General features: G+C 37.4%; 1 protein-coding gene and 1 pseudogene across 2 annotated transcripts in view; one reads left to right on the plus strand and one right to left on the minus strand.

Moving 5' to 3' along the window:
• Positions 1–26,556, minus strand: part of PDZD9 (PDZ domain containing 9) — a 365,894-nt gene that overhangs the window by 307,993 nt on the left and 31,345 nt on the right. Inside the window, exons 5-7 of the mRNA XM_082431138.1 lie at positions 16,893–16,999; positions 4,832–4,941; positions 4,004–4,053 (exon numbers count right to left, since the gene is read on the minus strand). The gene's annotated coding sequence lies outside the window, so the exon portion shown is untranslated. The remainder of the gene's footprint in view (positions 1–4,003; positions 4,054–4,831; positions 4,942–16,892; positions 17,000–26,556) is intronic.
• LOC309644895 (transmembrane protein 180-like) lies at positions 1,633–23,099 on the plus strand (annotated as a pseudogene). Its single transcript, XR_014268643.1, has 7 exons — positions 1,633–1,730; positions 4,666–4,840; positions 5,862–6,628; positions 12,145–12,294; positions 14,877–14,960; positions 18,238–18,360; positions 22,997–23,099. The product of XR_014268643.1 is annotated as a transmembrane protein 180-like (transcript).

Below are 26,556 nucleotides of genomic sequence, written 5' to 3' on the forward strand. Positions count from 1 at the left end.
GTGAGCCTCTAACCCGCTGAGAATTTGTTCTCACTCCCTCTGAAATGGTGGGCCTCAGACCTACCTGAGTATCTGGGGGCAGGAAGGGGTGCAGTTGAAGCTAAGTGCACAGTTAAGCATCTGAAGTCATGACGTTACACCTGGAAAGAAGAGAATGCAGCCCGAGCACTTGATGGCCAGCAGGGCAGTGAACGCTGTTCTCCACAGAGAGTAACAAAATAAATACGGCTCATGGGTTGTGGCTTTTACCATCATCGTGCAGACAAAACACAGAAATTCTAAAGTAGGGTGACAGACCAGAAGGTCAGTGTTCTCAGCCTTGATGTAATGGTAAAGGTACGGCTGACAGAAGACAGCTTAGAGGAGAATGCCAGCCAATAAACGTGGAAGAGGTAATAAAAGAGGAATGGTAAACTCACAAATCCTTTTCTTCTGAATCCAGGTATACTAAAAGGTAAAATGTAACTGATCTACTTTTTATTGCTAGGTTAAGAAAGAAGCTAGGTCCCCTGTGTAGCCTGTACTGCCCTGGTTGTCAATATTCTGGTAGAGATATTGTTAGTCCAGAGCCAAAAGAAAATAACTAAAACCAACTATCTTAATTTACAAGTAAGTCACTACAGAGAAAGCTCTTAGGAAAGAGAGATGATTGGATTTAGGATTTGCTGATGGTGATTTGTGGAAGCTGAAGGGCTGGAATCATGCCTCTGACCTTCAAGAGACTCATCTTTCACAGTCACTAATCTGCAAGATTGAAAGTGCTTTTTCTCCATGGCAAAACTCCTTTTGACTCCGGGTCAAATGGGAAACTGTATTGAAATGCTCTTTAACATTCTTCAAAAAACAAACACAAAACAACAACGAAAAAGAACGATCTGGAGAATTAAAGTTATTGCTGATTTTATTTATTTATTTATTTGTTTGTTTGTTTGTTTATTTATTGCTGTGTTGGGTCTTCGTTTCTGTGCGAGGGCTTTCTCTAGTTGCGGCAAGTGGGGGCCACTCTTCATCGCGGTGCGCGGGCCTCTCACTATCGCGGCCTCTCTTGTTGCAGAGCACAGGCTCCAGACGCGCAGGCTCAGCAGTTGTGGCTCACGGGCCTAGTCGCCCCGCGGCATGTGGGATCTTCCCAGACCAGGGCTCGAACCCGTGTCCCCTGCATTGGCAGGCAGATTCTCAACCACTGCGCCACCAGGGAAGCCTATTGATGATTTTAAATGGCAACCACCCCCCCACACACACAAAACCCCACATACCAGACTTTATGCCTTTTAGTATTAGTGTGTTCTTTTTAAGGACACTATTTGGGGAAGCTTTTTTTTCCCCCTGCAAAAGCTTGAACAAAAATTGCACTGAAAAAGACAAGTTAGCTTCCAGTGCTAAAAACCCTGCTTTGGAGGGGTTTCCATCATTCTTTTAGAGTCTATGTAGTCATAGCTGAGAAGCAATCATAAGCAGCCTCTTCAGCAACATTATTATTTGGTTTAGTAATAGGTTAGTGAATAACAACCCAAGCTGATTCTAAAAGGAGGGTTTTGGGTTTCACTTAATAATTCACCAGTATTTTGTGCACCTGCCCACCCTAATCATTACACCATTTTGCTACTTTTAAACTCTTCTGTATAAAACATTTTGTGTTACAGAAGAACCAGTTTCAGAAATCCTTTATTCCTGGTTGTAAAGATACAGCATTCTTGTTCTTTGGTGTTTTGTGGCTATAGTAAAATCAGGTAAGGAGAGTTTTTAGACAGTAGTGTTGGCTTTAAAAAGATTGTTAAGTGGTGATTTTCAGTTTGATACCTTCTGAAATAAGTGTTTATTACGATGAAAATAATCTAAAGCAAAATATTGATAGTTCCTTTTGCGGATAGAAATAAGGAAGATTTTTACTTCCTCCTCTCAATATATATACACAGAAGTTTAGGCTATGGAGTTTTTTGTAATGTTATTAAAACCTTATATTCACCATATATATACATGTATATCTGTCACATAAACCTTATGTTTCAGACAGGATGGGTGCTCAACTCAAAATCTTTTAAAAAAATTTGAACTCAACTAAGCAAGCTTATGATCTGCAAAATTCTGAGTTTATAAATACCTGCCTTGTGACTTAATGATAGATCAGTTCCGAGGGTGTGGCATGCTTCTTGTTTTAGCATGCCTGAAATAAAACTAAGAAAGAGTGCCTAGATTTTGGTGGGCTAAATTTGTATCTTGGCTTTGGTTCTACTCACTCCCTTGTTTTTGGCTCTCTTAGTAACCCTGTGGCCTCAGCTTCAATCTTCATTCTCACTTATGCCAAAAAGTAAGTCCCTAGAGTGAGGTCTTCAACAGTAGTTACCAGCATTTTCAAACCTGAGAATTACCTTTAAAGCCAAAAATGTTGGCTGACCTCCACATAATAGTACTTGTATTTTTCAAGAGTTTGAGAATGCATAATGATAACAAAGTTCAAGTATTTGTATTGTATCATTACAGCAGAATCTACAAACATTTTAAGAAAGCTAGTACACAAATGGGCAAAATATTCTTTATTCTGTTTACAGACAATGCTTGGTCTGCATATGGGTTTCATAACCCTTTTTGATAATTCTAGGGCTCTACTTCCCATAGAATTAAAATCATTTTTGTATCTACCCGATGCAAAATGAAACTCAGGGACTTAGTTGATTTGATCATTTGAGCCAGATGCCCACTTCCCACTTCTTTTTTTTTTTTTTTTTTTTTTTTTTAAAACACTTATTATTATTATTATTTTTTATTATTATTATTTTTGGCTGTGTTGGGTCTTCGTTTCTGTGCGAGGGCTTTCTCTAGTTGCGGCAAGCGGGGGCCACTCTTCATCGCGGTGCGCGGGCCTCTCACTATCGCGGCCTCTCGTTGGGGAGCACAGGCTCCAGACGCGCAGGCTCAGTAGTTGTGGCTCACGGGCCTAGTTGCTCCGTGGCATGTGGGATCTTCCCAGACCAGGGCTCGAACCCGTGTCTCCTGCATTGGCAGGCAGATTCTCAACCACTGCGCCACCAGGGAAGCCCCCACTTCCCACTTCTGACTTGCTCTCCCCTTCTCTAAGAAATTGGGTAATATAGACTGAGGTTCCTGCTTAATTCCCAAGAATTGTTTAAGCAGGTAACATCTAATTATCTGAATATTTTTGTTTTCTGCTTCAGTAAGATTTTGGAGACCTGCCCATTATAAAACAGGAAAATCATGGTGTTATATATATATATTTTTTTAATTTTATTTATTTATTTTTGGCTGCATTGGGTCTTCGTTGCTGCACACGGGCTTTTTCTAGTTGTGGTGAGTGGGCGCTACTCTTCGTTGCAGTGCACGGGCTGCTTATTGCGGTGGCTTCTCTTGTTGCGGAGCACGGGCTCTAGGCGCGTGGGCTCAGTAGTTGTGGCTCATGGGCTCCAGAGCACAGGCTCAGTAGTTGTGGCACACAGGCTTAGTTGCTCTGTGGCATGTGGGATCTTCCCAGACCAGGACTTGAACATGTGTCCCCTGCATTGGCAGGTGGATTCTTAACCACTGCACCACCAGGGAAGCCCCCATGGTGTTATCTTTTTTTTTCTTTTTTAACCCTTATTTATTTATTTATTTATTTATTTATGGCTGCGTCGGGTCCTCGTTGCTGCACGCAGGCTTTCTCTAGTTGCGGCAAGTAGGGGCCACTCTTCATTGCAGTGAGCAGGGCTCTCATTGCGGTGGCTCCTCCCGTTGCGGAGCACGGGGTCCAGGCACGTGAGCTTCAGTACTTGTGGCACGCGGGCTCAGTAGTTGTGGCTCACGGGCTCCAGAGCGCAGGCTCAGCAGTTGTGGCACACGGGCCCAGTTGCTCCGCGGCATGTGGGATCCCCCTGGACCAGAGCTCGAACCTGTGTCCCCTGCATTGGCAGGCAGACCCCTAACCACTGCGCCACCAGGGAAGTCCCCCCCATGGTGGTATCTTAAAACTATAGTCAAGATTAAAAAACCAAGATGGGTCTATACTTACCTCTTGCTTGGTTAACCTTTTCCTGTTTTCCAGTTGGATAAATCAAGTCCCTGAAAGGGTAAGACAATAGGCCAGATTTAAGAGGAATATTTACATCAGAGCAAGGACCAAAATGTGTTCTTTCTATATCCATCTTAGCTATGTCCTTTGGGCCAAAGTTACATAGGATGTCAGGAGAAGATCAAAAATAAATCTCCCAGTGCAAGTCCATACTACTGAATGGACAACTTTATGCTAAGATGAAGGGCTTGCTTCTATTCCTTCTCTTTGACACTTGCTAAAGGATGTCACTTCATTGTTTCTTTTCTGTTGTACCCTCCCAAGTAGGGAGGATAATACTGCCATAAACACATCTCCCTGACCACTAGTTAAACATGTCTAAACTCTTGAATATATTTCACTTTTATAAGTTAGAAGAGATATTAAAAATATATTCAAGTAAAGCCACACTCTATGCAAATTAGGGTTCCTGGCAACATATCACAAATTGTTGAGTGAGTGGATAAGAAAATAAAGTATTAAATCTGGTTGCGTATTCACAGCAAGTGGTTTTGGACTTTTATTTAACTTAAATTAACTAGTGTCCAGTGGAATTTTGCCACCCATCAGTTATTGTATGCAAGCAGTGAATTTTAACCATTTCTTTTTTTCTTAAACTAAAGGAAGAAGAATTCCTCTGTGTGGAAAATGGCATTTTTAAATATCAAACCCATTGCTTGGGCATTTTCTAGGATAACATTAGGGACTGAAATGCTAAATTCTATCTTCAATTTCTACTATATAAAGGTTTTTTTACACCTGTACAAGATTTCAGAAGTGGCCTTTTACCAAGCACAGGTGAGATGGAGCCCTTGCTGTCCTTTCTCCTTAGGACAGAGTTTCTCCTTCCTCACAGTTGTGCCTTGCTGTGATTTTCCAAAGAGCTGATTCCTCATGAGCTGAAAGAGTTATCAAGAAGAGGTTATCCATGTCCAAGATCCTCTGTTTAAGGGCAGAGACTTTTGAAAGATTGTCACTTAAAACACAACAGCTTTAGAGTTTAAAGGGTAAGTTTTTGATTATCTGGAAAATTCCCTTATGTGGAAAAATTAGAATTATTAAGATATTCTATGTTTTGAAATGACCCATGGTATTCATAAATTTTATTGTAACTCATTACCAATTAGATGGTCAGGAAGGATAGAGTTCATGGTCTTAAAAACCCATATGGTTTATAATGTTACTTAAAACCCGTATGGTTTACAATGTTACTTGTTTATTACCAACAACAACATCCTTGATCTAATAAGTGTTTTTGCCATTTTGAGATGGCAAACACTAATATTTTAACCTTTCTTAATGAAATTATGTAAAACTGTGCCATGGTCTGTAAACAGGCCATCACTCTTTGCAGAGGCATGGCCGTGTGCCTTGTGGGGAGACACTGTAGCATAATGATTGAAAGCACAGACTCTGGGGTCATCTGCCTTGGCTCAAACCCTGGCTTTGTCATTTATTAGCCAGGCAAGTTGCTTAACATATCTGGCCCTCAGTTTCCTTGTAAAGCAGGGATAATAATAGTACCTGCTTCATAGGGTTGTTGTAAGGATTTAATGAAATAATTCATGTAAAAACTTGTTTGCCTAAACACAAAGTGAATGTACACTGTTTTTGAGAGGTAGTATTAGCTGTTACTATTATTATTATTAATATTTCAGTATGTACACTGCCTACAGATACTGGAAGCAATGAGCTTTTTTTTTTTTTTTCAACTGATCAACTTTGGTTACTTCACATTAATTAAAAATTCAGGGGTCATTTTCATCAGTATAAACTATACTAAAATAATCCTGTTTTATTTTTGGTGTTGTTCTCCTAGATGATTTTAATGATTTGGAATGCTCTTAATGACATGACTAGGTATTTTCACAACAACTGTAAAGCTGACTGCTGTTCCAATCGTCATAGTTCTGTTTTGTATGGTGGCCCTTTATATGCAATAGCCTTCCTGCTTCCTTGGCTCCCTTGGAAGTACTATCATGAAGGTGACTGGCTTAGTGGGCTTCACCTGGTGGTATCATTATGTGCTTTTGATAGCACGCTTACCTTTGTTCAGCAAGCCCAGTGTGTACTGTTGGCAGAAATTTTCACTAGATATTTCACTAGTCGGCTAATTATTTAAATTATTTTCACTAATTTCACTAGTCGGCTTCAGCTTATTAAAATCAACCAAGTGGCACCACTGGTAGGATCTACCAGTATCCTTTTCTGTGGTCTCATCTCTGATGACATGGAAATTTTGCTCAGTTTTCAGGCCATCACTGTTGTCATGCTATTCTTGCTACTGCCAGCCTTTACACTGGCATGCGCCACGTGAGTCACTTAGAACCTAAAAGAAGCCCTGAGGAAAACCCTTTCTCAGAAACTGAATAGGATCTCCCCTGGACCTCCATCATCTCAGTGATGAGACAAATCTTGATCCAGAAAAACTTTCGCCTTTTTCTGATAATGAATTTCTTCCAAGTCTCCCATTTAACCTTCTACAGTAACTTCATGATGATCTTTGTTGGTAATCTCATTCCTAAGGATGTTCTTCCTTCTTCCATAAGGAGCATCATGTATGGGGCAGGCTTTATCTGCCCACAGCGATGTGATGATTCTTCATGTATCTTCCTACAGGGATTAAAGATATAACTCTTACCTGGCTGAGGAATTAAAAACCTGATTATATCAGTCGTTGGAAAAAATGATTCACATTTATTAAGAGACCCAAAGATTCAGAGTCCCAGAAATTATACAAGATTCTGTAGAAATATAATGGAAACAAGAGATGCAGGGAAAAAAGGAAGGAGAACCCAATGAAAGCTGAGCAATGTAATATTTTAAACATTGAGCTTTTCAATTTTGTTCTCCTGAGCTTCCTCATTTAAACCTCCGCAGAACTATGGAGGAAAATACATGGCTTCCTGTGAGCATGTCATTTTGCTTTATCCTGACATTTAAGATTCCTGTGACTGTTACAAGGAAGAAGAGTTACTTGATCATGGATTCCTGAAGCCAGGTTTCAAAATCACTTGGCTAAAAGACTGGAGTCCTAGAATTCCAGAGCGTTAGTAAAATTCCATGGCCATGACCATTATTGTAGAGGGTGTATCCTCCAAAAAATATACCAGCCTGTTGTTTATTACACGATTTGGAGAGTTGATGAATAAAATTGCTTCCCTTAACCTAAATATATCCTCTAAAAATATGACTTAACCTAGCCTATGATATGGGTTTTTCCTGTTTTCACAATTAAAATCTGTTACCTATACTCTTCAGAGAATAAGTTATTCTAGATAGACAAGTTTTTACTGTTTACTAACTTTCCAAAAGATTTAAACCATGTGGGGTAGAAGTAGTTCTGAAATGTTCTAAACGTTGCCACACTTTCTTAAGCAAAGTATAAGGGATAGAATTTGCCTTTCTGCCATTAGCTCAAGGCCTTTATCATAGTTTGGTTACTGTATATACCATAATACTGATAACTCACATTTTCTGAGTGCTTACCGTGTGCAATGGACTATGCCAAGTACATTGTGTACATTCTCTCGTGTAATCCTGACAACTACCTTTGAGAGAAAGACCCATCCTGCCAAATGAGAAGAGGGAGGCTCAGAGGCCTTTAGAGTCGTGCACTTTAAGATTCTCTCTCTAAAGTGTACTGTGTTTATGTGGTCTGTTTAGCAGAGTTTACCAAATAGAGTAGCATTTTTGGCTTATCAGTATAGTCCCAGGTACTACGTGTGCACAGTAAGATGATGCTCTCCCTTCATGGCAGTTTGAGGTTTTTCAAGCTGTTTGCTGACCCAGAATGGGGAGCTGTTTGAGTTCTTGTTTCTACTTGTTATTGTCAGATTCTAGGCTATATATGCATTCCCACTTTTAATCATGTACTTGCCTATAGTATCTCCTCCAGGTAAAAAAAAAAGTTTGTAAACTCTTACATAAATTAAAAAAAAAAAAAAGTAGGTAGATATTTTTATTTTTTTGGCCACACCCAGTGGCATGTGGCATCTTAGTTCCCCGACCAGGGATCGAACCCGTGCCCCCTGGAGTGGAAGCACAGAGTCCTAACCACTGGACCACCAGGGAATTCCCAATAGATAGATGTTTTTAAGCAGTTTAATTGAGATGTAACTCACATACCATACAATTAATTCACCCATTTAAAGCATACAATTCAGTGGTTTTTAGTATATTCGCAGATATGTGCAACCATCACCACAGTCAATTTTATTTTTGTTTATTTTTAAATTTTTTGGCCATGCCACGTGGCTTGCAGAATCTCAGTTCCCCGAACGGGGATTGAATCTGGGCCGAAGCAGTGAAAGCCTGGAATCCTAACCACTAGGCCACAAGGGAACTCCCACCACAGTCAATTTTAGAACATTTCATAATCTCAAAAAAACAAAAAATGAGTTGAAATAAGGTAGTTTTTTGGTTACAGTTTTATTGAGGTATGATTGACTCTCAACTACATATATTTAAACTGTACGACTTGGTACATTTTGACCTATGTATGTACCATGAAACCATCACCACAATCAAAATAGTAGACATACGCATCGCTCTCCAAACTGTCCTTGTAATCCCTCCCTCTAATTCTCCCTTAGTTTGCATTTTCTAGATTTTTATATAAATGGAATAATACAATACGTACTATTTTTTTGTCTGGATTCTTCAGTCATGTTGTTGTGGTATCAATATTTCATTCCTTTTTATTGCCAAATAATATTCCATTGTGTGGATATACCACAGTTTGTTTACCTATTCACTTTTTAATGGGCATTTGGTTGTTTCCAGTTTTTGGCTATTACAAATAAAGCTGCTGTGAACATTTGTGTCGTTTTTTTTTTTTAGATAAATTTTAATTTAATTTTAATTTATTTTTTTATACAGCAGGTTCTTATTAGTCATCAATTTTATACACATCAGTGTATACATGTCAATCTTTGTATGGACATATGCTTTCCTTTCTCTTGGGTAAACCCCTAGGAGAAGAATGGCTGAACTGCATGGTAGGTATATGTTTAACTTTTAAAGACACTGCCAAACTGTTTTCCAAAGTGGTTGTACCAATTTACATTCCTCCCAATCATGTATAAGTTTTCCAGTTCCTCCACATTCTCATCAATATTATAACAGGCTTTTTAGTTTTGGCTATACTAGTAGGTGTGTAGCAGTATCTTATTGTGGTTTTGATTTGCATTTTCCTAATGACTGCTAATGATGTTGAGCATCTTTTAATGTGCTTACTTGCCACCCATATATCTTTTTGGTGAATTATTTGTTTAAATCTTTAATTATTTTTTAATTGAATTGTATATTGTTGAATTGTAAGAGTACTTTATATATTCAATATATTATGTATTCTCAGTAAAAGTGCTTTGTTGGATATATGTTCAGCAATATTTTCTCCCAGTCTCTCTTGGCTATTAAATTTTAAGAGAAGTATGGCCAAAAGATTTCAACGATCCTTTTTCTCAAGCCTTCACACTAACATATGAATTTCTGTTGATCTCAATAAAAAAATCATTATAAAGTGGAAATCCAAAGTTGCCTTAAATTTTATTCTTAATTTCTAAAGAAGTGACACGTATAAATTATTGGGGTAAGAAAAATGACAGCTTGTTGGAATTTGTTGTTATTTATTTGGCTAAGTCACTTTAACACTCTACCTGTTGGTTTTGGTAACGAAGGCTAAGCACTGTATTTTCATTTTCTCAGGCTGTCTTCCCAGTGGCTTTCTTTTTGAGGAATTGAATAAATGAAAGGAGAAAAGAATGAGCAAGTGCTTTTTCTCTCTAATAACTGTTTTAATCGGTCTGTGACTCTTCCACATCCCACTCCCCTCCAAGCGGCAGAACAGTAAACGGGTTAGGAGCATGGAGTCTGCCAGGGAGAAGTCTGTCTCCCCACTTATTAGCTGTCTGACCCTGGGTAAGTTACTGAAGCTCTCTGTGTCTCAGTTTCCTTCTCTGTAAAATGAGAATAAAAATGGTACCTACGGATTGGAATTATTATGAGGATTAAATGAATTAAGACATACAAAGTACTTAAAATGGTTCCTGGCACAAAATAAACACTCTAGAAATGTTAGCTTTTATAATTAAATCTCAGTGCAGCAAATATTTATTAAACTTTCACTGTAAACACAGCATTGCCTTTATCTCTCTTTTGATTTAGGCTTCTTTGGCATCTGTTTGCCAACACTTATTCTGGGACACATTATTCACAAGCTTTTACTCAATAAACACATGATTGGAGAGCCAAAACCCTCAGCTTGTAGAAGGCTTTACTTTAGTAAAAGAAAAAGTAGTCTCTTTTTTTGTCGTTATATTACTCATCATTGGCTCATATCTTTTTTATTAAGGTAATGTTTTTTTATTTTATTTTATTTATTTATTTTTGGTTGCATTGGGTCTTTGTTGCTGCGCGTGGGCTTTCTCTAGCTGCGTCCAGCGAGGTCTACTCTTCGTTGAGATGCACGAGCATCTCATTGCGGTGGCTTCTCTTGTTGCGGAGCACGGGCTCTAGGCACGCGGGCTTCAGTAGTTGTGGTGCAGGGGCTTAGCAGTTGTGGCTTGCGGGCTCTAGAGCGCAGGCTCAGTAGTTGTGGCGCACGGGCTTAGTTGCTCCGCGGTATGTGGGATCTTCCCAGACCAGGGAATCGAACCTATGTCCCCTGCATTGGTTGGCGGATTCTTAACCACTGTGCCACCAGGAAAGTCCCTGGCTCATATCTTTTTACATTGGACAGAAAAGTAATAAGGAACAATTATTAAGTACTTTATATGATGAGAGAGACAGAGACAGAGAGGGGGAGGGAGTGCTAGTGGGAGGAAATGCCTCTTAGGTAAAGTAACTTGTCTATGAATGAACAGCTGGTAAAAGTGGCAAAGCTGGAATTCAAACCTAGGCACATCTGATTTCAAAATCTTTCTCTTTCCACTTTGCCACATATTTCTTACATTACTTTCTTATATTTTGTATAGTATTTATGTATTGGAGATTGAAAACAAGCTTCATTTCAATATGTGGAACTGTGTAAATTTACAATATTATTATGATATATAGGAATATAAGGGGGCTTGCTGGGGTGTTTTACATACTTTACCTTATAGAACTCTAAGAAGTGCCTTGGATCCCATCAATCACTGAGCCATTGTTTTAATATTAAAAAAAAAAGCACTCTTGTTCCTTGAAAGTACAGAATTAAACCAAAAAAATCAGTCAGGGGGAAAACCCCTTATGTTTATTAAAGAATATTGGTATTATACTTATATCATTAAAAATTCTCCTCTAATTGTAATGTACGCACATTTGGTTAGTGAAAACAGTTCAGGGCTAAACGGTATACTTTTTAAAACTGAAAACAAAGAGGATCTTCTAATCTTTGTTAATGTACATATGTATATTTAGCACTCACTTTTTGGTCTAGAGCAATGAACTTTTTCATTGGTAGCAAGAAATGCAGTAAAAAAATGTGATTGAGCTCTCAACATGAATCTAGTAGAATTATGAAAATATATAAGATTAGGCAGGAAACACAACCAGAGAAATGTAGATAGAATCATAAACTATTGTTTATCTCTGGTGCTTGATTTTAGGATTAAAAAAGTACATTTCAGACATATTACAGCAAGAAGAATAGTAAGATATTCATTTAACTATTTACTACTGTGTGCTAGGTGAATTCTGGGCTTTAATCCCAAATTTAAAAATCTGAATTTATTTTAGATTTGAGTTGGCCTTTTCACATTACAATAAAGCAATGCTTGTTGTTTCTAAGTGATGGTTCTTTCATAGTTGGTTTTAGTAAAACCTCCTCATGTTAGTGTGAAAATAAAAATGTATGAAACCGTTTCTCACTTTGTTCATTTTATAGGAAATAATAGCTGTTTCTTCGTTATTTATAGAATATTGGTCAACTTTTATGGATATAAATGGATAATAACATTTCTAACCATGATAAATAGTATTAGTTGTGTGTTTCAACTGATGTTATAATTCAGAAGCAAATTTATCTTTGGCTGAGAACGTATATTTCGTTGTCAGGAAGAATAAGCATGATTCATGGGATTCCGTCTTAACATGATGCCAATCTGCTTCCATTTCAGTGCCTTGTACTTATCAGCCAGTCCCCGCTGAGGAAGTTTGGTTATATATATCTTATTTTCATTCTACCTAGAAGGAACAGCCTCCATTGTCATGTTACTTCTTGGACAGCAATACTATTATTTTTTGGATCTTTATCTCACTATTATCATGTAAGTAAATGCCAGTGCCAATCCCAAAATTACAGTACGTCTTGCCATTTCCTTTCAAGCAGTGAAACATCTTTGATCTGAAATGTGTTTAGTATTCACTTCTAGGCAGAGTCATTATACCTTTCTGTCAAATTGAATGTGAACTCCTTTTTTGCAGAGACTTCTAATGCTAAATTTTGTGGTAAAGTTAAGTTCCTCTTTGTAGCCTATTAAAGTGCATCATTTAGTAAATGCTGCTGCCAAATAATAACCTTGTCCCCAAAAGATGTTCTTTGCCTTTGCCATCTTGGGAAATGGCTCTACCATCTTTCTAGTTGCCCAAGTCAGAGATTGAGAAGTTGTCTTTGCCATCTCTTTCTTGTCTCCTACATCCAATAAGCTACCAATTATTAGTAGTTTTAGCTCCCTAGTATGTCCTGAATCCATCCCTTCTCTGTTTCCACTGCCATTCCTTTAGCTCAGGTCCTCATCATCTCTTACCTGGATTTCCATGTAGCCTCCCACATGGTCCCCTTGCCTCTAGTCCCCAGTCCCTCCAACCCCTTCCTCCATATTGCTTCTAGAGTAACGTGTCATTCCATTGCTTAACAATCTTAAGTGGCTTCTCATTGCTTGCAGCATATAACGCAAATGATGACATATGAGGTCCTTTGTTATGCAGGCCCTGTTTACCTCTTTATCCTCATTCCTTGTTACTCCTCCACTTAGAATGAACTCCCTGCCATAGAGAAACATTTTGCAGTGCCTGATTCAACACCTCCATGTCTAACATGCAGCATTCTGTGCCTGGAAGGCTTTCACTGTTTCTTATATGGCTCTCTCCTAGTGTTTCTTTAGGCTGCAGCTCAGGGATGTGTTTTCTGGAAAGCCTTCCTCTATTTCCTCATCTGGATTGGTTGTCCCTCCTACATGACCCCAGTGCCCTGTGCTTATCTCTGCTGTAGCATTTAACCCCCTGTCTGTGACTGTCTGTGGCTCCCACTGGACTGAGCTTATTATGAATAAGGTCTAGTTTCTTATTACTGTGGCCCCATTATCTACCATAGCTCCTACCAATAGTTGGTCCTTAGAAAATGTGTTTTGGGTGAATGAATTAATAAATCCTACTCCAGGTCTCTGCTGGAACAATTTGAGAAAATTTTCGTGAAGACTTACTTGCATTTTGAATACATTGGTAACAGAGAGTATACTAATTAACCCAAAGGCTTGAATCTCTGTGAAACTTCAAGAAATTAGATAGCTATTCTATAAATCTACAATGGTGGCCCTGGCTATATCATATTTAAAAGGACATCTTGAGATTTTTAGAATGAAAAATTTTGTTTGCTTTTTTTTTTTACTTAAACCACCCCCCCATTTTTATTCTTCTATCATAATTAAAATGTTATATGTCCTTTTATATTTCTTAACTTTCCTATCTTGATATCAAGAGATTTCTGTATTGGATGTGGTGTTGAACTAGAAGATTTCTAAATGCTTCTCCAGTTAAAATATATTGGAATTTATATTATTAAATACTTACTACTTATATATAATATTTTACTTAGCTCATTTTTTTTTGCATGGGATAAAGATTGTGCAAAAGAAATATAAGAAGATAATCTACCTTCCCTTAGCTTACGGTAAAGAATTAGCAAACATAAGTAGTAGATTATAAATTTAAACTGAAAAAAATTTAAAATATCTGCTATACTTGCCTTCTGTTATCAAAGATAATTTTAAAAATTATATGTTTGTGTGAATGAGAGATAATGGATTCTCATTTCTTCTGTTTTATTGTGCAGTTTACAAAATATTTATGCTGTTTAAAATATAAACCAAAAAAACACCATGCCATTATTACCATGCTCATAAAGCTAGAAAGTTCATTTTAATTAAGGCAGTGATCAACTATAGGAAATAAAAGGGAAAAAAAGGAAAAATAAAGAGAAAAAATGTCTGATGAATTTCCATGGCATGTTTTGTTCTTTAGAACCTATCCGTAATTTAAGCAGATTTAATGAGCAGTCATCTGGGAATGAGGAAAAAGCATAGTAAATTTTTCAAAATGTAGTTATTTTATTTTTAAAAGAGAATTATATATTCATAGATATATTTTGGGAGGATAGAAGTGTGTGCCTAATATATCTTTACTTTTATAGTATATTACTTCATTTTTCCTTTTTGCAAACCGAATGTCTACTTTTATTTGATGTTTGGTTTTTTTTTTTTAATTTTTATTTATTTTATTTATTTATTTATTTATGGCTGTGTTGGGTCTTCGTTTCTGTACGAGGGCTTTCTCTAGTTGCGGCAAGTGGGGGCCACTCTTCATCGCGGTGCGCGGGCCTCTCATTATCGTGGCCTCTCTTGTTGCGGAGCACAGGCTCCAGACGCGCAGGCTCAGTAATTGTGGCTCATGGGCCCAGCCGCTCCACGGCATGTGGGATCTTCCCAGACCAGGGCTCGAACCCGTGTCCCCTGCATTGGCAGGCAGATTCTCAACCACTGCGCCACCAGGGAAGCCCTGATGTTTGGTTTTTAAACAAATCTGTGCCTCCTAGTTATTGAATTTTCATTTGTGTATTTAAAATTGTTTCTAGGGTGATTGTGCAAGCTTCTTTTTGCTCATTTAATCTGCCACTAGCTGACATGGTTGATGCAGATTTACTGAAGTTCAATTGGCAGTAAGTAATTTTTTTTCAAATATTAGCTATAAAAATATCACATGGAGGCAGGACCTATCAGAGTCTCCATATCTCAGTTACATTGCCATTACAAATCACATAACTGAAAGATGATCATAAGCGGCATCATTGGGAATCAGAGAGCAGAACATAATAGGATATTCATAATTGTTCACCCTGGGCAAGTTTTCCCTGCTTTTGAAAGGACATCATAATTTTTTATCCCTCAGCTTCACACAGCCAATGCTACAACAAGGTTAAATCTCAGAAACCAAAGTGAAACCTCAGATAGCTTTATGTTATAATATTGCAATGTGCATTATTACACTGGATGATCAGGCAAAATGACCTTTGTCCTGTGACATCACAAGAATTAAAACTGAAGATCAAAGTCCATCTTATCCTCTTTTACTTGAAAAAGTGTAAGCTGATGATGAGAGGTTTTGTTCCTTGGTATGGTTATTATAAACACTTTAGATCAGCTATAAAATTCACTTGATGGAAAAAAAAATTCACTTGATGGGCAAATATTTTGTGATATGTGCCCTATTTTATGGATTAGAGAGGACTGTATTATTTTAAGACTGGCATAGTCTTTATTAGCTTTGTAGAAACTGCATGGCTTTTTTTTTTTAATGCAACTTAAATTGAAGGAAGCTTTGCCAATCCAGCTTGGTGATTTCTTCTTTATATAATTTCTTTCCTGTTTCAGGGTTTGTTGCTAAGTCATATTTGGAGTGATGAGCAAGGTGGTGAGCTCCTTAAGGTTCAGGACCGTGTCCCTAGTGCCTAGAAAAATGACCGGCTGACATCACTTTTAAAAAAATGAATAAGTTAACAAGAAGAAACGTCAGTAAACATCTTATAACCCTCAAATTCTTTTTGAATGAGACTGGGTACAAATGAATAAAATGCCTCAAACAGTTGGAAAGGGAAGGGCACTGACATTTATCAAATGCCAATGTGTGTAAGCGCTGAATGGCTTTTGCTCATTCAAGTCACACACCAGCCATGTGTGGCAGAATTATTGACTCAACAAATATTTATTGATTGCCTCCTATATGTCAGGCACTGTGGTCAATGCTGGGGATACAATACAGCAGGTCTTGTAACAGACCCTTTCTAAAAACATACTCTTCTATGCACATGCTATATGCTTCTGACTGAATGGCTACTCTTGAAGACACATGTGCTTTTCTGCTCCCATAAGTTATATCCTTACCAAGAGTCAGTACTTTTTGTTTCAAATTGGTTAATGTCAGATGCAATTGTTATTATAATTACAACACTTAATTACACTTATATTTTATAAACTTAGGAAATATAAGTATGAAATGAAAGTTATTTCTATGAAAACTAAGTTGAATGCTTTAGAAAGACTTGATAAAGATTAAGTGTAAAAAAATTACTATCAAATCTGATGTGATGAGAACGGTAAATGTTTTGGGGAAAAGTCATAAAAATCTAAAGATATTCTGTTCTTAGATTGCCTTGTGAACAACTTTAGGTTCTCTCTATAACTGATAGTAGAAACCATAGATCATGTCCTATGGATACTATACATGCCAGAAAGATGGCACAGCACTTTCATCAGTGGATGTGTACTTAAAGAAAAGATTGGTGAATGAGTATAGTTAAGTTGAAATAGAATGGTCAATGTCTTATCTTCTGAAAATGATTTTTTGGCTTCAGTCAACTGTCGTCCTGATCATGTCAGATAAGAACTTAATGCAGGGAGCCAAAGCAGATGTAACCCTTGCCTTTATGGCACTGACGGTCTAGTGGAGGATACAGACAGCAGTTGTATTATTATATTATCATGAAATCATAATTATCCCCATTTTCAGGAAACTAAAACTCTTGAGGGGTTAACTTTCCCAAGGTAATGTAACCAGCAGATTGAAGAACTGGGAATGAATCTCAAGCTCTTACCATCAAAGCAATCTTCTTCCAATTCTCTGGCCTCATCTTTCCCCTTCTTTCCTTTCCTTTTCTTTTTTTCTTCTCTTTCTTCACCTCCCCTTTTTCTTCTCTTCTTCCTTAGTTGCAAGGTTTCCATCATTAGTTGAAATATGACAAAATTCCAGATTAGTCAATGCACTTGATTTATTTTATGTGATGTAACTAAATTATCAAAAAATGATATGGCAGGATTCTTAACAGAGAACATGTTAAAGTAATCCTTTATAAAATTTGGGCAGAAAGACTTAAGTATGAATCCCAGTTCTACTAGTTTCTAGCTGTGTGACTATGGACAAGTTAGTCTGTCCTCCCATCCCTAAAATAGGAGTGATAATATCTTCCTCATGGGATTGTTGCGGAGCTTAAATGAAATAATACATATTGGTACTGGAGACATTGTGTGTTCAGTTCCAGACCACGGCAATAAAGCAAATATTGCCATAAAGCAAGTCACAGATTTCTTGGTTTTCCAGTGCATATAAAAGTTATGTTCATACAATAGTGTAGTATGTTAAGTGTGCAATAGCATTATGTCTAAAAAATGTACATACATTAATCTAAAAATACTTTATTGCTAAAAAATGAAATGTCCAAACAACTACAATAGTAACATCAAAGATCACTGATCACAGATCACCATAACAAATATACAGTAAGTCCCCTACAAATGAACCTTCAAGTTGTGAACTTTCAAAGATGCGAACGTGCACTCGCATGTCCAATCACATAAGTTAGTTCACGTGTCTGGCATACATTGTCATGTGCGTACATCCACTACAAGTGGTTGTGCTTTTGTGTACTTTACTGTACAGTACTCTATAGAGTACAGTAGTACAGTATCTTTATTTCAAGCCCAGGACGTCCAGAAGCAAGCATAAAGGCAGCGGTATATAGCCGATTGTGTTAGTTGGGTGCCTAGGCTAACTTTGTTGGACTTACGAACAAATTAGACTTACGAATGTGCTCTTGGAACAGAACTCGTTTGTATGTAGGGGACTTACTGTAATAATAATGATAACATTTGATATATTGCAAGAATTACCAAAATGTGACACAGAGACACAAAGTGTGCAAATTCCATTGGAAAAATGGCGCCAATAGACTTGCTTGATGCATGTTTGTGGCAACCCTGCATTATCAGATGATGGTTAGCATTTTTTAAACTATTTCTATTATTGTCTATTTAGGCTCAAGGAAGACTTAATAGCCAAAAGGTCCTTGATACTTGTATACATACATATGTATATACACATACATATATACACACATGTAATTTGTGTGTGATGTAGACACATGCTACTTTTTTCTGTTCCAGGTCACCCCTTTCCTCAATGGTCTTTGGCATCAATGCTTTATTTACCAAACCTGCTCAGTCTTTAGCTCCCATGATGATACTCTCTAGGCTAAACCAGTATGGATATGGAAACCCAAACAAAAGGTAGAGAAAAAAAATGCTTTGAAATAATGTAACAGAAATATGAACGCAAACTCAGCCTTTTACATTGATTACTAGGCAGTATCTTAGACTTTGGGCATTATTAGTCATTAATTTATAGATCTTGAGTAAACTACAATAAAAAGTATTCATGTCAAAGGAACTTCAATAGGAATATCTTTAAGGGTATTCTTTAAATTATGTATGCTATAAATGTCTATGTAATTCACACTAAGCTACATACTGATTGCTTTTCTAAGTCATTCACTCATTTATTATTTCATTCCACAAATGTTTCTGAGGGCCTGCTATTATCTGCTAGGTTCAAAGGTTCTGGGCATACAAGACGAATAAGGAGACTCCAAAGCCCCACAGATTGTGAAGCACTGTGTAAGTCCCCACCAGCCTTTGGTGATAACGGGCACTGTGGTGATGCAGGGAAGAGGTTCCTGCCTCCGTCTGCCTAAAGTCAGGGAGCCCTTTGCAAAACAAGGGTTTCTTGAGCTGAATTTTGGAGGCTGAGTGGGATTTTTCTCTTCTGAACACAGAGGAATGTCATTCCAGGCAGAGAATACAGCATGGCAGATATCCAGAAGCATAAGAGAACTCTCACTAAGGTATTCAGTTATTCACTCAACAAACGTTGTTGAGAGCCTACCACGTCCTAGGCTCAGTGATAAGGCAACGAACAACAGGGAACAAAACCACAGAAGCCTCTGCCCTCACACAGCTTACATTCTAGTGGGAGGGAGGCAGGCAGACAAGAAATTAGCTAAGTAAAATACATAGTATGTTAGTTGGTGAGAAGTCCTCTGGAGAAAAATAAAACAAGAAGAACAGGAAGGCTTGGGGAAAGCTGCATTTTTAAATAAGGTGATGGGAAGGCCTCACCGCCAAGGAGATGACATTTGAACAAAGACCTGAAGGAAGGTGGGAGGGAACCAGGGTGCTCTTAGGGAAGAGTGTTCCTGGCAGAAAGCACAATGAGTGCAGAAGCACTGAGTGCAGCATGCCTGGCACTAGGTCTGCCGAGGAGGCTGCCAGCGTGACTGGAGCAGAGCGAGAGCAGGAGGAGACCAAATCCCACAGGTCCTTGCAGCCCTCTGTTGTTACCTTGGTTTCACTATGAGGTAAATGGTGATGGTGAGGCAGTGGAGGATTCATTCATTTGTTTATTTGACATTATTTTTTAAAGCAGTTGTAGGGTCACAACAACACTGGGCCGAAAGTACACAGAGTTCCTGTAAATTCTCTGCCTTCCCACACGAACTGCTTCCTCCACTATCAGCATCCCACACCAGAGTGGTACAAATGTTATAATCCATGAACCTACATCCTTATCACCAAAGTCCATGGTTTACACTAGGGTTCGTGCTTGGTGTTACACATTCTGTGGGTTTTGATAAATGTATAATGACGTGTGTCTTCACTGCCCTAAAATCCTCTGTGTTCTGCCTATTCATCCCTCCTTCCCACCAACCCTGACAACTACTGATTTTTTTTACTGTCTCCATAGTTTTGCCTTTTCCAGACTGTCATATAGTTGGAATCATACCTTTTCAGATTGGCTTCTTTCACTTAGTAATATGCATTTAAGATCCCTCCATTTCTTTTCATGGCTTGATAGCTCACTTCTTTTTAGCACTGAATAATATTCCATTGTCTGGATGTGCTACAGTTTGTTTATTCATTCACATACTGAAGGACATCTTGGTTGCTTCCAAGTTTTGACACTTATGAATAAAGCTGCTATAAACATGTGCAGGTTTTTGTGTGAACATAAGTTTTCAACTCCTTTGGGTAAAGACCAAGGAACACAATTGCTGGATCATATTATAAAAGTATGTTTCATTTTCTAAGAAACTGCCAACCTGTCTTCCAAAGTGACTATACCATTTTGAAATCTCACCAGAAAAGAAATGGGAGTTCTTGTTTCTCCACATCGTCATCAGCATCTGGTGTTGTCATTGTTCTGGATTTTGGCCATTCCAATAGGTGTATAGTGGTATCTTGTTTTAATTTGGAATTCCCTAATGGCATATAATTTGGAACATCTTTTCATATGCTTATTTGCCATCTGTATGTCTTTGGTGAGGTGTCTCTTCAGGTCTTTTGCCCATATTTAAATCAGGTCCTTAGTTTTCTTATTCTTGAGTTTTAAGATTTCTTTGTGTATTTTGGATATCAGTCCTTTGTTAGATATACTTTTTGCAAATATTTTCTCCCAGTTGGTGATTTGTCATTCTCTTGACAGTGTCTTTGGCAGAGCAGAAGTTTTTAATTTTAATGAAGTCTAGCTTATCAATGATTTCTTTCATGTATTGTACCTTTCATGTTATATCTAAAAAGTCCCTGACACCTAGATTTTCTCCTAGTCTATCTTCTAGAAATTTTATAGTTTTGCATTTTACATTTAGTTCTGTGATCCATTCTGAGTTAATTTTTGTAAAGAGTACAAGGTCTGTGTCTAGATTCATTTTTTGGCATGTAGATGTCTAGTTGTTCTAACATCATTTGTTGAAAAGACATTTTATTGCCTTTGCTCCTTGGTCAAAGATCAGTTGACTGTATTTATGTGCGACTATTTCTGGGCTCTCCATTGTGCTCCATTGATCTAATTGTCTATTCTTTTGCCAAAATCACAATGTATTTTTTCTCTTCCAGTTTTTTTTTTTAATATTTATTTATTTGGCTGTGCCGGGTCTTAGTTGAGCATGCAGGATCTTCATTGCGGCACGTGGGATCTTTTAGTTGTGGCATGTGGGCTCTTAGTTGCGTCATACGAACTCTTAGTTGCGGCATGTGAGATCTAGTTCCCTGACCAGGGATCTAACCTGGGCCCCCTGCATTGGGACCGCAGAGTCTTAGCCACTGGACCATGAGGGAAGTCCCTCTCTTCCAGTTTTATTGAGATATAACTGACATACAGCGCTGTATAAGTTTAAGGTGCAGAGCATAATGATTTGACTTACATACCACATGAAATGATTATCACAGTAAGTTTCATGAACATCCATCATCTCATATAGATACAACACAGTGTCTTATTACTGTAGCTTTATAGTAAGTCTCATGTCAGGTAATATCAGTCCATTGACTTTGGTTTTTTTCAGTGTTGTATTGGCTGTTTTTGATCTTTTTCCTTTCCATGTAAAATTTAGGATCAGTTTTTTGATAACCACAAAATAGTCTTCTGGGATTTTGTTAGGGCTTGTGTTGAATCTATAGATCAAGTTAGGAAGAACTAAAATCTTGACAATATTGAGTCTTCCTATCCATGAACTTGGAATATCTCTCCATTTATTTAGTTCATCTTTGATTTCTTTCATATTTTGTTAGATTTATGCCTAACTATTTCACTTTGGGGGGTCCTAATGTAAATGGTATAATACTTTTAGTTTCAAGTTCCATTGCTGATATATAGGAAAGCAATTAATTTTTGTATATTAACCTTGTATCCTGTAACCTTGCTATAAATGCTTGTTAGTTCTAGGAATTGTTTTGTTGCTTTTCTGTTGTTGGTTCTTTTGGATTTTCTACATAGACAAGAATTTATTTTTTAAAGTTTTTCTCACAACTCCCTGCATATTTCTATTATAAATATTTTCAAATATACAAAAAATTTGGAAAAGTTATACAGTGAAGACATATATTCACTACCTATATTCAACTATTTATATCTTACTATATTGGTTTTAGCACATATTGATCAAAGTATCCATCCCTCTATCTATATATCAAGTCATTTTGTTTTTCCTCACAACTTCTTTTTATTATGAAAAATTTTAAACACAAAAGACATTGAAAGAAAAATACAGAGAAAATCCATGCACCCATTTCTTAGATTTAACAGTTTTAACATTGTGCCATATTAGCTTTATCTGTATTTATGTGTATGTATGTATTTTGTCCTCTGAACCATTTTAAGGTTAAGTTGCAGATACAGTAGCATGTCATACATCTTATAGCTTATGTACACCTTATAGTTTAGCTTACATCTCCTAGAAATAAAAGCATTCTGACTGAAGAGTTTGAGCACAGTAATGACATGATTTGACTTATCTTTTAACAGCATCCCTCTGGCTGCTGTGAGAGAATAGATGAATGAGGGGAGTTAAGACATGGGAAACCTGTAGTTTAGTAACATATGGTATATTGTGCTTGATGGTAGCTGGAGGGAGGTGAAGCTGGAAAGGTCAGGGGCTGATGCTGCATTTAAATTTTCTTAATCCTATACATCAGGGTGTCCCAAATGTGATGACTTTTTAACTTTTGTTATATGAGTTCTCTCTGTACTATTATTTACTTAATATTTTTCTTTAAATTTATTTTAAATCACAAACTTAAAAAAATCTGGTCATAAGCAAAAGTATCCGTGATATATATGTATAACTGAATCACTTTGCTGTACACCTGAAACTAACACTACATTGTAAATCAACTATACTTCAATAAAAGTTAAATTGGGACTTCTCTGGTGGTCCAGTGGTAAGACTTCGTACTTCCACTGCAGAGGGCATGGGTTTGACCCCTGGTCAGGGAACTAAGATCCCTGCATGCTGCCCAGCGCAGCCAAAACAAGAAACAAAATTAAATTAAATTAAATTATTTAAAAAGTAGGGCTTCCCTGTTGGTGCAGTGGTTAAGCATCTGCCTGCCAATGCAGGGGACACGGGTTCGAGCCCTGGTATGGGAAGCTCCCACATGCCGCGGAACAACTAAGCCCGTGCACTACAACTACTAAGCCTGAGCTCTGAAGCCTGCAAGCCACAACTACTGAGCCCGCATGCCACAACTACTGAAGCCCGGCCAACAAGAGAAGCCACCGCAATGAGAAGCCCGTGCACCACAATGAAGAATAGCCCCTGCTCACCACAACTAGAGAAAGCTGGCGCACAGCAACGAAGACCCAATGCAGCCAAAAATAAATAAATTTTTTAAAAACTAAAAAATAATAAAAAGTATACATGAAAACATTCATTTGGTGGGTTTCACTTTTTCTAACACAATTAAAATAGTTAACCATTAAAATAACAAGAACTATTGTGTATCATCTGAAAATCATCACATGTACTACCAGGAGTACAGATGCTGTACTTTGGGTAAAACTACTGTAGGTAAAGGAAGTCATTGAAGATTTTTTTTTTATTGGAGTATAATTGCTTTACAATGTTGTGTTAGTTTCTGCTGTACGATGAAGTGAGTCAGCGATATGTATACCTATATCTCCTCCCTCTTGGACCTCCCTCCCACCCACCCCATCTCACCCATCTAGGTCATCACAGAGCACTGAGCTAAGCTTCCTGTGCTTTATAGCATGTTCCCACTAGCTATCTGTTTTACGCATGGTAGTGTATATATGGCAATCCTAATCTCCCAATTTGTCCCACCCTCCCCTTCCCACCTCTGTGTCCAAATGTTCATTCTCTACGTCTTCATCTCTATTCCTGCCCTGCAAATAGGTACATCTGTACCATTTTTCTAGATTCCACATATATGCATTAATATACGATATTTCTTTTTCTCTTTCTGGCTTACTTCACTCTGTATGACAGACTCTAGGTCCATCCACATCTCTACAAATGACCCAATTTTGTTCCTTTTTATGGCTGGGTAATATTCCATTGTATATATGTACATGTACCACATCTTCTTTATCCATTCATCTGTCATTGGATATTTAGGTTGTTTCCATGTCCTGGCTATTGTAAATAGTGCTGTGGTGAACATCAGGGTACATGTGTCCTTTTGAATTATGGTTTTCTCAGGGTATATGCCCAGTAGTGGGATTGCTGCGTCAGACAGTGGTTCTATTCTTAGTTTTTTAAGGAACCTCCATACTGTTCTCCACAGTGGCTGTGTCAGTTTATATTCCCACCGACAGTGGAAGAGGGTTCCCTTTTCTCCACACCCTCTCCAGCACTTATTGTTTGTAGATTTTTTTGATGATGGCCATTCTGACCGTTGTGAGGTGATACCTCATTGTACTTTTGATTTGCATTTCTCTAATAATTAGTGATGTTGAGCAGCTTTTCATGTGCCCCTTGGCCATCTTGTCTTCTTTGGAGAAATGTCTGTTTAGGTCTTCTGCCCATTTTTTGGTTGGGTTGTTTGTTTTTTGATATTGAGCTCCATGAGCTGTTTGTATATTCTAGAGATTAATCCTTTGTCTGTTGCTTTGTTTGCAAATATTTTCTCCCATTCTGAGGATTGTCTTTTCATCTTGTTTATGGTTTCCTTTGCTGTGCAAAAGCTTTTTTTAGGTCCTATTTGTTTATTTTTGTTTTCATTTTCATTACTCTAGGAGGTGGGTCAAAAAAGATCTTGCTGTGGTTTATGTCAAAGAATGTTTTTCCTATGCTTTCCTCTAAGAGTTTTATAGTGTCCGGCCTTATATTTAGGTCTTTAATCCATTTTGAGTTTATTTTTGTGTATGGTGTTAGGGAGTGTTCTAATTTCATTCTTTTACATGTAGCTGTCCAGTTTTCTCAGCACCACTTATTCAAGAGGCTTTCTTTTCTGCATTGTATGTTCTTGCCTCCTCTGTCATTAATTAGGTGACCATATGTGCATGGGTTTATCTCTGGGCTTTCTATCCTGTACCATTGATCTATATTTCTGTTTTTGTGCCAGTACCATACTGTCTTGATTATTTTAGCTTTGTAGTATAGTCTGAAGTCTGGGAGCCTGATTCCTCCAGCTCCATTTTTCTTTCTCAAGATTCCTTTGACTATTTGGGGTCTTTTCTGTTTCCATACAAATTGTAAAATTTTTTGTTCTAATTCTGTGAAGAATGCCATTGGTAATTTGATAGGGATTGCATTGAATCTGTAGATTGCTTTGGGTAGTATACTCATTTTCACAATATTGATTCTTCCAATCCAAGAACATGGTATATTTCTCCGTCTGTTTATGTCATCTTTGACTTCTTTCATCAGTGTTTTATAGTTTTCTGAGTACAGGTCTTTTGCCTTCTTAGGTAAGTTTATTCCTTGGTATTTTATTCTTTATATTGCAATGGTAAATGGGATTGTTTCTTTATTTTCTCTTTCTGATCTTTTGTTGTTAGTGTATAGGAATGCAAGAGATTTCTGTGCATTAATTTTGTATCCTGCAACCTTACCAAATGCCTTGATTAGTTCTAGTAGTTTTCTGGTGGCATCTTTAGGATTTTCTATGTATAGCATCGGGTCATCTGCAAACAGTGACAGTTTTACTTCTTCTTTTCCAATTCGTATTCCTTTTATTTTTCTTTCTTCTCTGATTGCTGTGGCTAGGACTTCCAAAACTATGTTGAATAAGAGTGGTGAGAGTGGACATCCTTGTCTTGTTCCTGATCTTAGTGGAAATGCTTTCAGTTTTTCACCATTGAGAATGATGTTTGCTGTGGATTTGTCATATATGGCCTTTATTATGTTGAGGTAGGTCCCCTTTTTGCCCATTTTCTGGAGAGTTTTTATCATAAATCGGTGTTGAATTTTGTCAAAATCTTTTTCTGCATCTATTGAGATGATCACATAGTTTTTATTCCTTAATTTGTTAATATGGTGTATCACATTGATTGATTTGTGTATATTGAAGTATCTTTGCATTCCTGGGACAAATCCCACTTGATAATGGTGTATGATCCTTTTAATGTGTTGTTGGATTCTGTTTGCTAGTATATGGTTGAGGATTTTTGCATCTGTGTTCATCAGTGAGATTGGTCTGTAATTTTCTTTTTTTGTGATATCTTTGTCTGGTTTTGGTATCAGGGTGATGGTGGCCTTGTAGAATGAATTTGGGAGTGTTACTCCCTCTGCAACTTTTTGGAAGAGTTTGAGAAGATAGATGTTAGCTCTTCTCTAAATGTTTGATAGAATTCCCCCGTGAAGCCATCTGGTCCTGGACTTTTTGTTTGTTGGAAGATTTTTAGGATTAGGGTTAGGATTTATTCTTTTTTCCACCATTGTCTCTTCCAGTTCACTTATTCATTCTTCTACCTCAGTTATTCTGCTATTGATTCCTTCTAGTGCGTTTTTTACTTCAGTTATTGTGTTGTTCATCTGTTTGTTCTTTAGTTCTTCTAGGTCTTTGTTAAACATTTCTTGTGTTTTCTTGATTTGTGCCTCCATTCTATTTCCAATATTTTGGATCATCTTTACTATCATTACTCTGAATTTTTAAAAAATTATTTATTTGTTTTTTTGTTTATTTATT

The sequence above is a fragment of the Balaenoptera physalus genome (genome assembly GCF_965194825.1).
Source record: "Balaenoptera physalus genome assembly, chromosome: 16".
Lineage (NCBI taxonomy): Eukaryota > Metazoa > Chordata > Mammalia > Artiodactyla > Balaenopteridae > Balaenoptera > Balaenoptera physalus.